Source organism: Mandrillus leucophaeus, unplaced genomic scaffold, assembly GCF_000951045.1.
Source record: "Mandrillus leucophaeus isolate KB7577 unplaced genomic scaffold, Mleu.le_1.0 Scaffold401, whole genome shotgun sequence".
Taxonomy (NCBI): domain Eukaryota; kingdom Metazoa; phylum Chordata; class Mammalia; order Primates; family Cercopithecidae; genus Mandrillus; species Mandrillus leucophaeus.
In genome coordinates this window covers 1,160,535-1,173,542 of record NW_012104266.1, presented here as the reverse complement: position 1 = coordinate 1,173,542, position 13,008 = coordinate 1,160,535, and the positions used below count along the sequence as shown (strand labels likewise).

The 13,008-nt window shown below is 42.3% G+C and overlaps 1 pseudogene; it reads left to right on the top strand.

The window, feature by feature from the left end:
• Positions 1-473: 473 nt before the first annotated feature.
• Positions 474-10,099, top strand: LOC105548174 (annotated as a pseudogene).
• The last annotated feature ends 2,909 nt before the right edge of the window (positions 10,100-13,008 follow it).

Here is a 13,008-nt window from a genome sequence, read left to right as displayed (position 1 = left end):
TCTGGTTGGCTGTCCACGTGTTAGTCAGAAATAAGCCTTAATTGGTCGTACGCAATGGGAAGCACATATCCTCTTCTGATTGGCCTCTTAGTTGAGGGGTAGAACACAGGGAAACCTGCTGGTTGGCTGGAATGGAAGACCAATAGAAACGCTGTGGCGCTGCTTTCGAAAGTGAGGCCTGCCCGCACCCCTGGAGCTGTCAGCCGGTTTCCTCGGAGCTCCAGAGGCCCGAGTTGGTAACTGCGCTTTCCTGCAACCTAGGTATCCTCTACCCCGGTCACGGTCACACTTCTGGCGTCTCAGAATGTCTCTGGTTGTGCCGCGGTGAATGAGGCCGTAGTCCGCTTGTCCAGCCCTTAGGAAGGTCCTGCCTTAGGCTGTCGGTTTCGTTCCACAAACGCCAGCCCGGACCTCTTCCTGGGATGGGGCCATTGAAGTCATGGGCCTGGGGAGTGGGGATCAGGGACCAGGGAATGGGACAATACTTTGCGGGCCTCAGGATGAAGTTCTTCATTGCGAGCATTGTGACCCGATTCGCGGCGGAAGCGGGAGAGGCTGCACTCTGCGGCTGTGAAGGGCTTTTTTGTATTAAGTCTCAGGAAGGGAGCAGGAAGTGTGTGACCCAGAAAGTTCCGCCGTCTAGGTGGTCTCCACCATTTCAGCCAGCCGCCTCCTCTGTTGCCTGATTTCACCCCTTGTGGCTCCTTCCTAGACTCATCAGCTCTAAGACCACTGCAGTAAGTAGATTAGCCCTTACAGCCTGTACTCAGAAAGTCCCCTTCCTCAATGTCAGTGGGTTTGACCTTGTTGCTTTTATTTATTTTTCTAATTAATTACACCAGTACATTCTCCTTGTAAAAAAAAAAAAAAATCAAAACACTATACATATATGGAGCTAACACTTTGGCCATTACCCACAATCCTTGTCCTCTTTCCCTCTTCCCCAGAGTAACTGCTATTAACAGTTTGGTGTGTATCCTGGCAGCCTTCCAGGTCTTTTTTTCTAGTTATCATAGAAACTACATTGTGTTGTATTTTTATTTTAACAAAAATTATACCCTACTGTACATACCCCACAAGTTTTTTCATTCAGTGTTTTGGAAACATTTTTATTTTGGTACATATAGGTTTACCTTTTATTTTATTTTATATTATTTTATTTTTTAGTAGAGATAGGGTTTCACCATGTTTGCCAGGCTGGTCTCAAATTCCTGACCTCAAGTGATCCAACCACCTTGGCCTCCCAAAGTGCTGGGATTACAGGTGTGAACCACCACCGCACCCGGGCAGATTTACCTCTTTTTTAAAAAAGTGATGTATTATGCCATAGTATGGCTATAAAACAGTTTATTTAACAATTTCCTTATTGATAGACTACTAGATTTTTTCAATATTTTGCTTTTGCAAGTGGTACTCCTATGAACATTCCTGAACATGATAGTTTCTCTAGTGCAGTGGTTCGCAAACTTTTTGATTGCAGGACCCCTTGACATTCCTAACAGAATTTGTTTATGTAGGTTTATGGCTCTCTCTATTCAATGAAATTAAAACTGGCCGGGTGTGGCGGTTTTAATCCCAGAAATTAAAACTGGGATTACACCTGTAATCCCAGCACTTTGGGAGGCTGAGACAGGCGGATCACCTGAGGTCAGGAGTTCGAGAACAGCCTGGCCAACATGGTGAAACCCTATCTCTACTAAAAATACAAAAATTAGCTGGGTGTGGTAGCACACACCTGTAATCCCAGCTACTCGGGAGGCTGAGGTGGGAGAATCGCTTGAACCCGGGAGGCGGAGGTTTCAGAGGTTGCACCATTGCACTCCAGCCTGGGTGACAAGAGCGAGACTCTGTCTCAAAAAAGAAAAAAAAAAGCAAAATAACTTTTCCAAAGCAAGAAATATTATTGAGAAGAGTAAAATTGGTTTGTTTTTTTTTTTAGCAAGTCTCATTAATGTCTGGCTTAATAATAATAATACTCCAGACATCTGGAGTCTCATATCTGCCTTTACATTTGATCTGTTGGGATGTTTTGGTTGAGTATATCACACATATATTATTGTAAATGTATATGTAACAAAATTTACCATTTTAACCATTTTTAAGGAAACATTTCAGTGGCATTAAGTACATTTACATTGTTATATAACCATTACCACCATCCATCTCCAGACTTTTTTCATCTTCCAAACTGAAACTCAAAACAATAACTCCCCATTGTCCCCTCCCCCAGCCCTAGCAACCACCTTTCTATTTTCTGTTTCTATGAATTTGACTATTATAGGTAACCTTATATAAGTGGAACCATATGGTATTTGTATTTTCGTGACTGGCTTATTTCTTTTTTTTTTGAGACGGAGTCTCACTCTGTTGCCCATGCTGGAGTGCAGTGGTGTGATTTCTACTCACTGCAGCCTCCGCCTCCTGGGTTCGAGCAATTCTCCCACCTCAGCCTCCAGAGTAGCTGGGACTATAGGCACGCTCCGCCACACCTGGCTGATTTTTGTATTTTTAGTAGAGATGGAGTTTCAACCTGTTGACCAGGCTGAACACAAATGATCTGCCTGCCTTGACCTCCCAAAATTCTGGGATTACAGGCAGGAGCCACTGTGCCAGGCCATGACTGGCTTGTTTCACTTAGCATAATGTGTTCAAGGTTCATTCATGTTGTAGGTTGAGTAATATTCCAAAGTGTGTGTATATACATACATACATACCACGTTTTGTGTGTCCATTCGTCTGTCAAGGACACTTGGGTTGTTTCCACCTTTTGTCTATTGTGAACAATGCTACTATGAATATAGGTATACAGATATCTGTTTACATTTCTGCCTTCAATTCTTTTGGGTATATATCCAGAAGTGGAATTGTTGGGTCATATAGTAGTTCTCACTTCCCTTCTGATGGACATTTATATCAGTGCTACTCAAACTGTATTCCATAGGCTGGTGCCAGTCGTGAACTATCACCTGTACACAAGGAGATAAGTATAGGAACCGAGGATAGACATTTAAAACCTTTTATAGCAATTTCATGTGGCCATGACATCTAAGTGAATGATCACTTTTCTAGTAATTTGTTTTTTCTTTACAAAGATATCAGTCCGTGATGGATTGCAAATTTACCAAAACAACAACAACAACAACAACAACAACAACAACAACAACAACAAAAACCCAAACTGGCTCAGGTGTGGTGGCTCATGCCTGTAATCCCAGCATTTTGGGAGGCCCAGGCAGGAGGATCACTTGAGACCAGCCTGGGCAACCAAGTGAGGTCTCATCTCTACAAAAAATTTTAAAAATTATCTGGGCATGGTGGCATGTGCCTGTAGTCCTAGCTACTCAGGAAGCTGAGGCAGGAGGATTATTTGAGCCTGGGAGGTCAAGGCTGCAGTGAGCTATCATCATACCACTGCACTCCAGCCTGGGAAAAAGAGCAAGATCCTATCTCAAACAAAAAACAAACAAACAAAAAAAACCAAATCCCTGATCTTTTGCCACACATGGTTTTCATTTTAGTTTTTTACTGAAGATGGGATATTGCTGTGTTGCCCAGGCTGGTCTTGAATTCCTGGCCCCAAGCAGTCCTCCCACCTTGGCCTCCCAAAGTGCTGGGATTACAGGAGTGAACCACTGCACCTGGTTACCACAGATAGTTTGAGAAGCACTGATTGAAGTGGATTCCAGTTTGGGGTGGTTGTTTGCCATTAACTCTTTTTTATGGACAATGTTTCTCTAAGGTAGGTACTGAAGAGTAGAATTACTGGGTTACTGGATCAAAGGGTATGTACATTTTACATTTTATTACTGCAAAATTGCTCTTCAAAAAGGCCAAATACTTCTAACAATGGTATATGAGTCCTTTTTTTGTGCCAGAAATGATATTCAAAAAAATGAAAACTAAGATGGTATATGAGAGTACCTATTTCCCTACACTCCTGCCAACACTTGATATCAATCTCTTAAACTTTTGTTAGTCTGTCAGGCAAAAAATATCTCCTCTTTATTCACAGTTTTCTGATTATTAGTGAATTTAAGTATTTTTTCATGTTTATTAACTTTAAATTTTGATGTAGTCAGATACATTATTCCTTTTCTTTATGGCTTTTACTTTTTTGTTGTTTTTTCATAGAGACAAGTCTCATTCTGTTGCCCAGGTTGTAGTATAGTGGTGCAATCATAGCTCACTGTAACCTTGAACTCCTGGGCTCAAGCAATCCTCCCACCTCAGCTTCCCCAGTAGCTGGGACCATAGGCACATGCCACTATACCTGGCTAATTAAAAAAAAATTTATTTTTGTAGAGATGGGGTCTCACTATGTTGCCCAGGGTGGTCTCTAACTCCTGACTTCAAGTGATCTGCCCGCCTTGGCCCCCAAAGTGCCGGGATTATAGGCGTGAACCACTGCACCTGGCCCAGCTTTTGCTTTTTTAGTCTTAAGTGTTCTTGCTCCAAGGTTTTAAGCATGTTCATTTATATTTTCTTCTCATGTGTTTCTTCCCCCCTTTTTCTTACAGCTTTATTGAGGTATAATTGATGTACACTAAACTGCACATCCTCAAAGTATATAATTTGATGAATTTGGACATATGTACACACCCATGAAACTATTACCACAATCGAGATAATGAACATGTCCATCACCTCTGAAAATGTCCTTGTGTGTTCGTTCTCATACATTTCTAAATGTGTGTGTATGTTCATGCACGCATAGATGCATGGATGTGTGCTGGGATTATACACTTTTTCATTTCTTAATTAAGGTAAACTTACATACAGTAAAATTCATCTTGAGTATATGTTTCTGCAGGTGCTGACAAATGCATAAAGAAACAACTGGCCGGGCATGGTGGCTCATGCCTGTAATCCCAGCACTTTGGGAGGCCGAGGCAGGTGGATCACCTAAGGTCGGGAGTTGGAGAGCAGCCTGACCAACATGGAGAAACCCCGTCTCTACTGAAAATACAAAATTAGCCGGGCGTGGTAGTGCATGCCTGTAATCCCAGCTACTCGGGAGGCTGAGGCAGGAGAATCGCTTGAACCCGAGAGGCGGAGGTTGTGGTGAGCCGAGATCGCGCCATTTCACTCCAGCCTGGGCAGCAAGAGTGAAACTCCGTCTCAAAAAAAAAAAAAAAAAAAAAAAAGTCATGTAACAACCAATACAGTGAAGATACAGAATAGTTTCATCACCTCAAAAAATTCCCAGTTCTCCTTTATAGCCTACTCCTCCCCTCTACTTCCCAGTAATCACTGCCTGTTTTCTGCCACTACAGTTTTGCCTTTTCAAACCTGTCATGTAATCATACAGTATATAAGCTTTTGAGACTGGCTTCTTTTATTTATTTTTATTTATTATTATTATTATTTTTGAGACGGAGTCTCACTCTGTCGCCCAGGCTGGAGTACAGTGGCGTGATCTCGGCTCACCGCAACCTCTGCCTCCCAGTTCGAGTGATTCTCCCGCCTCAGCTTCCCGAGTAGCTGGGATTATAGGCCTGTGGTACCATGCCCAGCTAATTTTTGTATTTTCAGTAGAGATGGAGTTTCACCATGTTGGCCAGGCTGGTCTCGAACTCCTGACCGCAGGTGATCCGCCTGCCTCGGCCTCCCAAAATGCTGCAATTACAGGCATGAGCCACGGCGCCTGGCCTATTTATTATTACTATTATTTATTTATTTATTTTGTTTTTTGAGACGCAGTCTCGCTCTGTCACCCAGGCTGGAGTGTAGTGGCGTGATCTTGGCTCACTGCAACCTCCCATTCCCAGGTTCAAGTGATTCTCCTGCTTCGGCTTCCCGAGCAGCTGGGATTACAGGTGCCGCCACCACGTCCAGCTAATTTTTGTATTTTTAGTAGAGACAGGGTTTCACCATGTTGGCCAGGCTGGTTTCGAACTCCTGACCTCAGGTGATCCGCTCGCCTTGGCCTCCCAAAGTGTTGCAATTATAGGTGTGAGCCGCCACGCCTGGCCTATTTACTATTATTTATTTATTTATTTATTTATTGAGACAGAATCTCACTTTGTTGTCCAGGCTAGAGTGCAGTGGCATGATCATGGCTCACCACAGCCTTGACCTCCTGGGCCCAGGTGATCCGCCCACCTCAGCCTCGTAAGTAGCTGGGACTACAGGCGTAGGCCACCACGCCCGGCTAATTTTTTTGTATTTTTTGAAGAGATGGGGTTTTGCCATGTTGTCCAGACTGGTCTTGAACTCCTGGGCTCTAGTGATCCTCTCACCTCAGCCTCCCGAAGTCCTAGGATTACAAGTATGAACCACTACGACTGGCTGGTTTTAATTCTTTAAACTGTTTAGAAGTTACTTTTGTGAATGGTATGAGATATTGCTGTAACTTAATTTTTTTTCAAATATTGGGTTGGTGCAAAGTTATTACAGTTTTTGCCATTAAAAATGGCAAATTTATTTTGCACCAACCTAATAGGTAATCATCACAATACTGTTTACTTTCTCCAACGACTTGAAATGCCACCTTTATTATATACCCAATTCCCTTATACACACAAATCTGTTTCTGGACCATCTATTTTGTTTCACTGATGTTTGTTCTTACGCCAAAATTACACTTTTTATATTACTGCTATAGCTTTATCATAATTTTGATACCTGATAAAGTCTTCCCTCTTGTTTTCAGACATTTCTTGCCTAACTAGTTCACTTTTCCTTCTACAAGGATTTTTAGAATCAGCCAAAATATTCTCCAAAAAAATCTTGTTGAGATTTTAGTTGAGATTATGTTGAAATTTCAGCTTAATTTGAAGAGAGTGGATATCTTTACATTATTAAATTTTCCCAGCATAATATATCCCTCTATTTATTAAAGTTTTCATTAATGATATGTCTCTCCTTTTATTTAGGCTTCTTTTATGTTTTACATTATTTTGTAATCCTGTGTTTACTTCTCTTTCTTTCTCATCTGTCAACTTTTGTTTTTTTTTGAGACAGGGTCTTGCTGTCATCCAGGCTGGAGTGCAGTGGCACAACCATGCCTTATTGCAGCCTCAACCTCACTGCAGCTATTAACATTTTTTTTCTTTTCTTTTCTTTTTTTTTTTTGGAGAGACGAGGTCTCACTGTGCTGCCCAGGCTGGTCTTGAACTCCTGGTCAGTCTCAAGTGATTCTCCTGCTTCGGCCTCCCAAAGTGCTGGGATTATTGGCCTGAGCCACTGCGCCTGGCCTGTAAACTTTTTTGAGTGTAGGGACATTTTTGTTTCATCTCTATATTTGCAGTGCCTGACATATAGTAAGTGCTCAGGAAATGTTTGATGAGCAAATTACACCACAATAAGTGTTCCAGCATTTCATTAAAAATGGTGGACTTCAGCCTGGGAAACATAGTGAGAGACCTCATCTCTACAAAAAATAAAAAGATTAGCTGGGTGTGGCAGCATGTGCCTGTGGTCCCTGCTACTCAAGTGGCTGATGTAGGAGGATCGTTTGAGCCCAGGAGGTTGAGGCTGAGTGCACTTCAGCCTAGGCAACAGAGCAACACCTTGTCTCAAACAACAACAAAAACAGAAAAACAAAACTTGTGGACTTGGGAGTGGGGGGTTGTAGGGGGAGGGAAAATGGGTGAAGAAGGAGAGGTGGCTGGGGAATGGATGGGGGCCTGGCGGAAGCAAGCAGTGGAGCTGGGGTCCCTGAGCTCTGTCAGGAGGAAGCCAGGCTGCACTTTCTGGGCAGTCGGAGGGGACAGGTGGCACCAGAAGGCAGGTGGACTTAACCTGTCAGTGACTGCGGCCTCTGCCCATCCTGCCTTGCTGCAGATGCCTTTAATGAGGCTGCCCCACACACCCTGAATGATTTTTATAATCAGTGGATAAAGTGGGAGAAATGTGGAATAACTTCAAATACAGGTAACAGAATGTCTTCAGTCGTGAGGGAGTAAGCCATAGTGAAAATGTGGATATCAACTCTGACAGATATTTGTCAAAAACAAAAAGCATCAATATAGGAGACTCAGCTGCTCAGCAACAAAGTAGTCCCTTAAGAGAAAATGTTGCCTTACACCTGGCACGCCAGGCCCTTCAAAGAATTCTTCAAGGAGAAACCAACATTGTGCCACTGAAATCCCTCAAATTGTTGAAATAAGTATCAAAAAGGATAATGATTTTTGTGTTACCCCAGGAACAAGACTTGCACGAAGAGATTCCTACTTTTGACATGCTCCATGGGGTGGTAAGAGAAACATTTCTGTTACAATGACCCAGGATTCATTGGATACTGATAAAAAGCTTGGTAGAACTCAAAGTGGACTTCAAAGGAAAGAGAGGTGCTAAGCTCTGTATAGGACACGGACAGTGTTTCCAGAAGAACCAGAAGAACCGTAGGGAAGTCGCTCTCTGAGACAGGCTGCAGGATACTGTGGGCTTGTGTTTTCCCATGAGAACTTATAACAAGCAGTCAAAGCCTCTCTTTTCCAATTAAAGAAAAATCTCTTTCTGAATTAATGCTGGAGAAATGCCCTTTTCCTGCTGGCTCAGATTTAGCCCCCAAATGGCATTTGATTAAACAGCATACAGCTCCTGTGAGCCCACATTCAACATTTTTTGATGCATTTGATCCATCTTTGGGGTTTTTTTTTTTTCTTCTTTTTTTGAGACGGATCCATTGCCCAGGCTGGAGTGCAGTGGTGTAATCTTGGCTCACTACAACCTTGGCTCACTGCAACCTCTGCCTCCCGGGTTCAAGTGATTCTCCTGCCTCAGCCTCCTGAGTAGCTGGAATTACAGATGCCCGCCACTACGCCCAGCTAATTTTTGTATTTTTTAGTAGAGACGGGTTTTCGCCGTGTTGGCCAGGTTGGTCTTGAACTCCTGACCTCAGGTGATCAGCACACCTCGGCCTTCCAAAGTACTGGGATTACAGGTGTGAGCCACCTCACCCAGCCCCATATTTAGTTTCTATAGAAGATGAAGATAGTTTAGAGAGAGAAGACCGCTTAGTATTGAAGAAGGGGTTGATCCCCCTCCCGATGCACAAATACATGCATTTGAAGCGACTGCACAGGTTAATCCATTATATAAACTGGGACGAAAGTTAGCTCCTAGAACGACTGAAATAAGTGGGGACAGTTCTGCAGTTCCACATGCTAATTGTGACCTGAAAGAGGATACAGCCACCCTGTATTTGCAGCCATGGAGGGCAGAAGCAGCATGAGGTACATGCCCATGTTAGCAGACAGGGAGCTTGGGAAGTCCACACACAGACTGATTACATACATTGCTTCAGACTACAGGGAATCCTTGTTATTGGAGAGTGATGGATCGTTATGAAACAGAAGCCCTTCTAGAAGGGAAACACGAAGACACATTTTTGCTCAGGGGTGCTGGGCAAAGGGACTGCCTCTTCTCTGTGAACTTCTGGGGCTACAACAGATCCCTGCAGGCCTGAATTGAGCAGTAATCACAACTTTGGTTTTGATGCCCATGACCCCTGTTTATTTCACTCCTCCACTATAACAGGACTTTAAGAACATTATAGCAGCCATAAAAAAAGGATGAGTTCATGTCCTTTCCAGGGACATGGATGAAGCTGGAAACCATCATTCTCAGCAAACTAACACAGGAACAGAAAACCAAACACCGCATGTTCTCACTCATAAGTGGGAGTTGAACAATGAGAACACATGGACATGGCGGGGAGCGGGGTGTGGGGGAACATCACACACCGGAGCCTGTTGGGGGATGGGGAGCGAGGGGAGGGATAGCATTAGCAGAAATACCTAATGTAGATGATGGGTTGATGGGTGCAGCAAACCACCATGGCACATGTATACCTATGTAATAAACCTGGACGTTCTATACATGTGTCCCAGCACTTAAAGTATAATAAAAAAGAACATTATAAAGATCCCAGTTATTGCATGTTTTTTGAACTGTTGCTTACTATATTACTAGATAGGGCTTTCCTTTTTAGCTGTAGTATATCTGTTGTACAGTAATCTGCAGGTGCACTACATATGATGGAATTAATGGGCCTCCTTTACCATCAATGTTACAGGATTTTTAAAAAGAGTATTATTATAAACACAAATTTTGGGTTTGCTGGTTAGAACGAGAACTGGTCAAGGCAAAGTAAACTCTCCTGTCCCCAAAGGGTGTGAACCTGGTCTGCTTTCATGTGCATCAGACATACACCTATAATGGTGCTAGGTTTTTTCATACAGTATGTAAGGTTAGTGTTAGTATCTGTCAGATGCAACCTTCTGTTACTTACCCAGATAAACATGATTCCTAGTGGAACAACAGAGGATAGAAGTACAGGTGTTCAGGCCGGGCACAGTGGCTCACGCCTGTAATCCCAGCACTTTGGAAGGCTGAGGCAGGCGGATCACTTGAGCTTAGGAGTTCGAGACCAGCCTGGCCAACGTGGTGAAACCCCATCTCTACTGAAAATACAAAAAATTACCCGGGTGTGGTGGCAGGCGCCTGTAATCCTAGCTACTGGGGAGGCTGAGGTGGGAGAAGTGCTGGAACCTGGGAGGTGGAGGTTGCAGTGAGCCGAGATTGCTCCACTGCACTTCAGTCTGGGAGACGGAGCAAGACTCTGTCAAAACAGAAACAAAAACAAAAACAAACTACAGGTGTTGAGTAAGACTACAAAACAAGTTTGCCTATTTAGTGAACAGTTTGGTTTTTAATGGCTGTAGTAATTGAGTGAGGCAACTCTGGGGCATTTGCTGTGAAGAATTCTATTTCTTACTGAAGAACAAATTATTAATATCAGATGAGTATTTCAACAGTGTGACTAATGTTTGAAATTATTTTTTCTAAGAGTTTTTCTATAACCTTCCAAAAGTAGTGATGTTTATAATTACTATAAATCAAGCTTTAGAAGTCCAATACAAATAAAATAATGCCTTTCTTTTAGAAAAAAAAAATGTAATTTTCTGGCCACAAGGGCATAGTGCAATTCACCTAAGTGTTGATGTAATTTACAGTCAGACTCTTTTCTCTTCTGCAAAAGATACTGTTAAGTAAACCAGGTTTTCTAAATAGTAATTCTTAAAAGTTTGGACTTATAAAATTAGTAGTAGAATTTTATTTAAAGGCCCTAGGTATTAGTTTTTCTTTTTTTTTTTTTTTCGAGATGGAGTCTCGCTCTGTCGCCCAGACGGGAGTGCAGTGGTGCGATCTCAGCTCACTGCAACCTCTGCCTCCCAGGTTCAAGCGATTCTCCTGCCTCAGCCTCCGGAGTAGCTGGGACTACAGGCGCTTGCCACCATGCCTGGCTAATTTTTTGTGTTTTTAGTAGAGACGGGGTTTTACCATGTTAGCCAGGATAATCTCGATCTCCTGAGCTCGTGATCTGCCTGCCTCAGCCTCCCAAAGTGCTGGGATTACAGGCATGAGCCACTGCACCCAGCCAGGTATTAGTTTTTAAATGAGTGCTTTAACTTAAAACAGCTGCTGCAATATAGTCTTGCATATGATTTTTTAAAAAGTTGATGTGACTGGGCATGGTGGCTCATGCCTGTAATCCCAGCACTTTGGGAGGCCAAAGCGGGCAGATCACCTGAGGTCAGGAGTTTGAGACCAGCCTGGCCAACATGGTGAAACCCCGTTTTTACTAAAAATACAGAAAATTAGCCGGGTGTGGTGGTGGGCGCCTGTAATCCCAGCTACTCGGGTGGCTGAGACAGGAGAATCGCTTGAACCTGGGAGGCGGAGGTTGCAGTGAGCCGAGATTGCGCCACTGCACTCCAGCCTGGGCAACAAGAGCGAAACTTGGTGTCAAAAAAAAAAAAAAAAAGAAAGTTAATGTGTAGTCTAATTGTTGTTTTATAAAAGTTGGATCTTCTCCTGTGCCCATAATGATTTTGTGAATCATGAAGAAAATAAGACTAGAAGATGCCCAAACAAATCAGATAATAGTAACTACAATGGTTGCTGATGTTAGATTATTGTTAAACTGTAATTACTAATTTGGATGGCAGTATTTATCTCTTTTCTGTAAACACTCATAGCTAAATTGCTTAAGTATAATTTACAGAATTTCAGTGTAATTTACTCTCAATGGAAAATCTGAAGCATAAATTACAGATTTGAAAGGTACTGTACAACCATTATATCTGTAAATAACTACTTAACACCTCTTTGTCACTTAGAATACTACTTGAGTGTAATACTACTTGAATACTACATGAATGTTATACTACTTGAGTGAGCTCTTTTGGAAGTTATATCAAGTTCTAGCGTTTGCTTCTTAGTAACTGAATTGAATGTACCGTTCTGTCCTAGACATTTTGCCCTAAAGTAGCTGAATCCATCTTGTGTCTTTTTGTTAATGTGGTCTATACCACTGGTGAGTGCTCCATAGTTTCCTTACTTGCTGCTACAGAACATTATTTTACATCCCTATGGCAATTGCCAAGGCCACAAAAAAAGAAAAGCTTTATTTGTATGCCACACTAACTCTCTGACTGCTAATGTATGTTTCTGCTTGCTGTGCCTTGTTATGGCTGCTTTTTTGTGCTAATAAAGTATGTTTGGTGTTCTCCTTGTATATCTGCTGCTTTATACATTTGCAACAATTTCTCTTGTAAATGGAATGGTATAGGGTTTTTTAAAATAAGCATTATCTAACAACCTACTATAGCTAATGTAGAATTACTGTACAGTCTCATATTGACTTATCAGAATAAGTTAACTCTAAGTTTAATGCTCTACATCTTATCAATCATAGTCACATATACTGTGGAGCAGTATGTATAGTTACTGAAAATCATTGTGCAGTTTAGATTATAACAGAAAACTGACAGAAATAATAAATCTATTGATTTCTCTGCTTACGGGTAAAAGATCGAAATTATCAATGACATATTATAGTAAATGAGTATCTGTAACCTTCCACACATCAGAAGCAGATGAAATCAAGTCTCGTGAACTATTAATATATCAGTACCGGCCAGGCGTGGTGGCTCACGCCTGTAATCCCAGCACTTTGGGAGGCCAAGATGGGCGGATCACGAGGTCAGGAGATCGAAA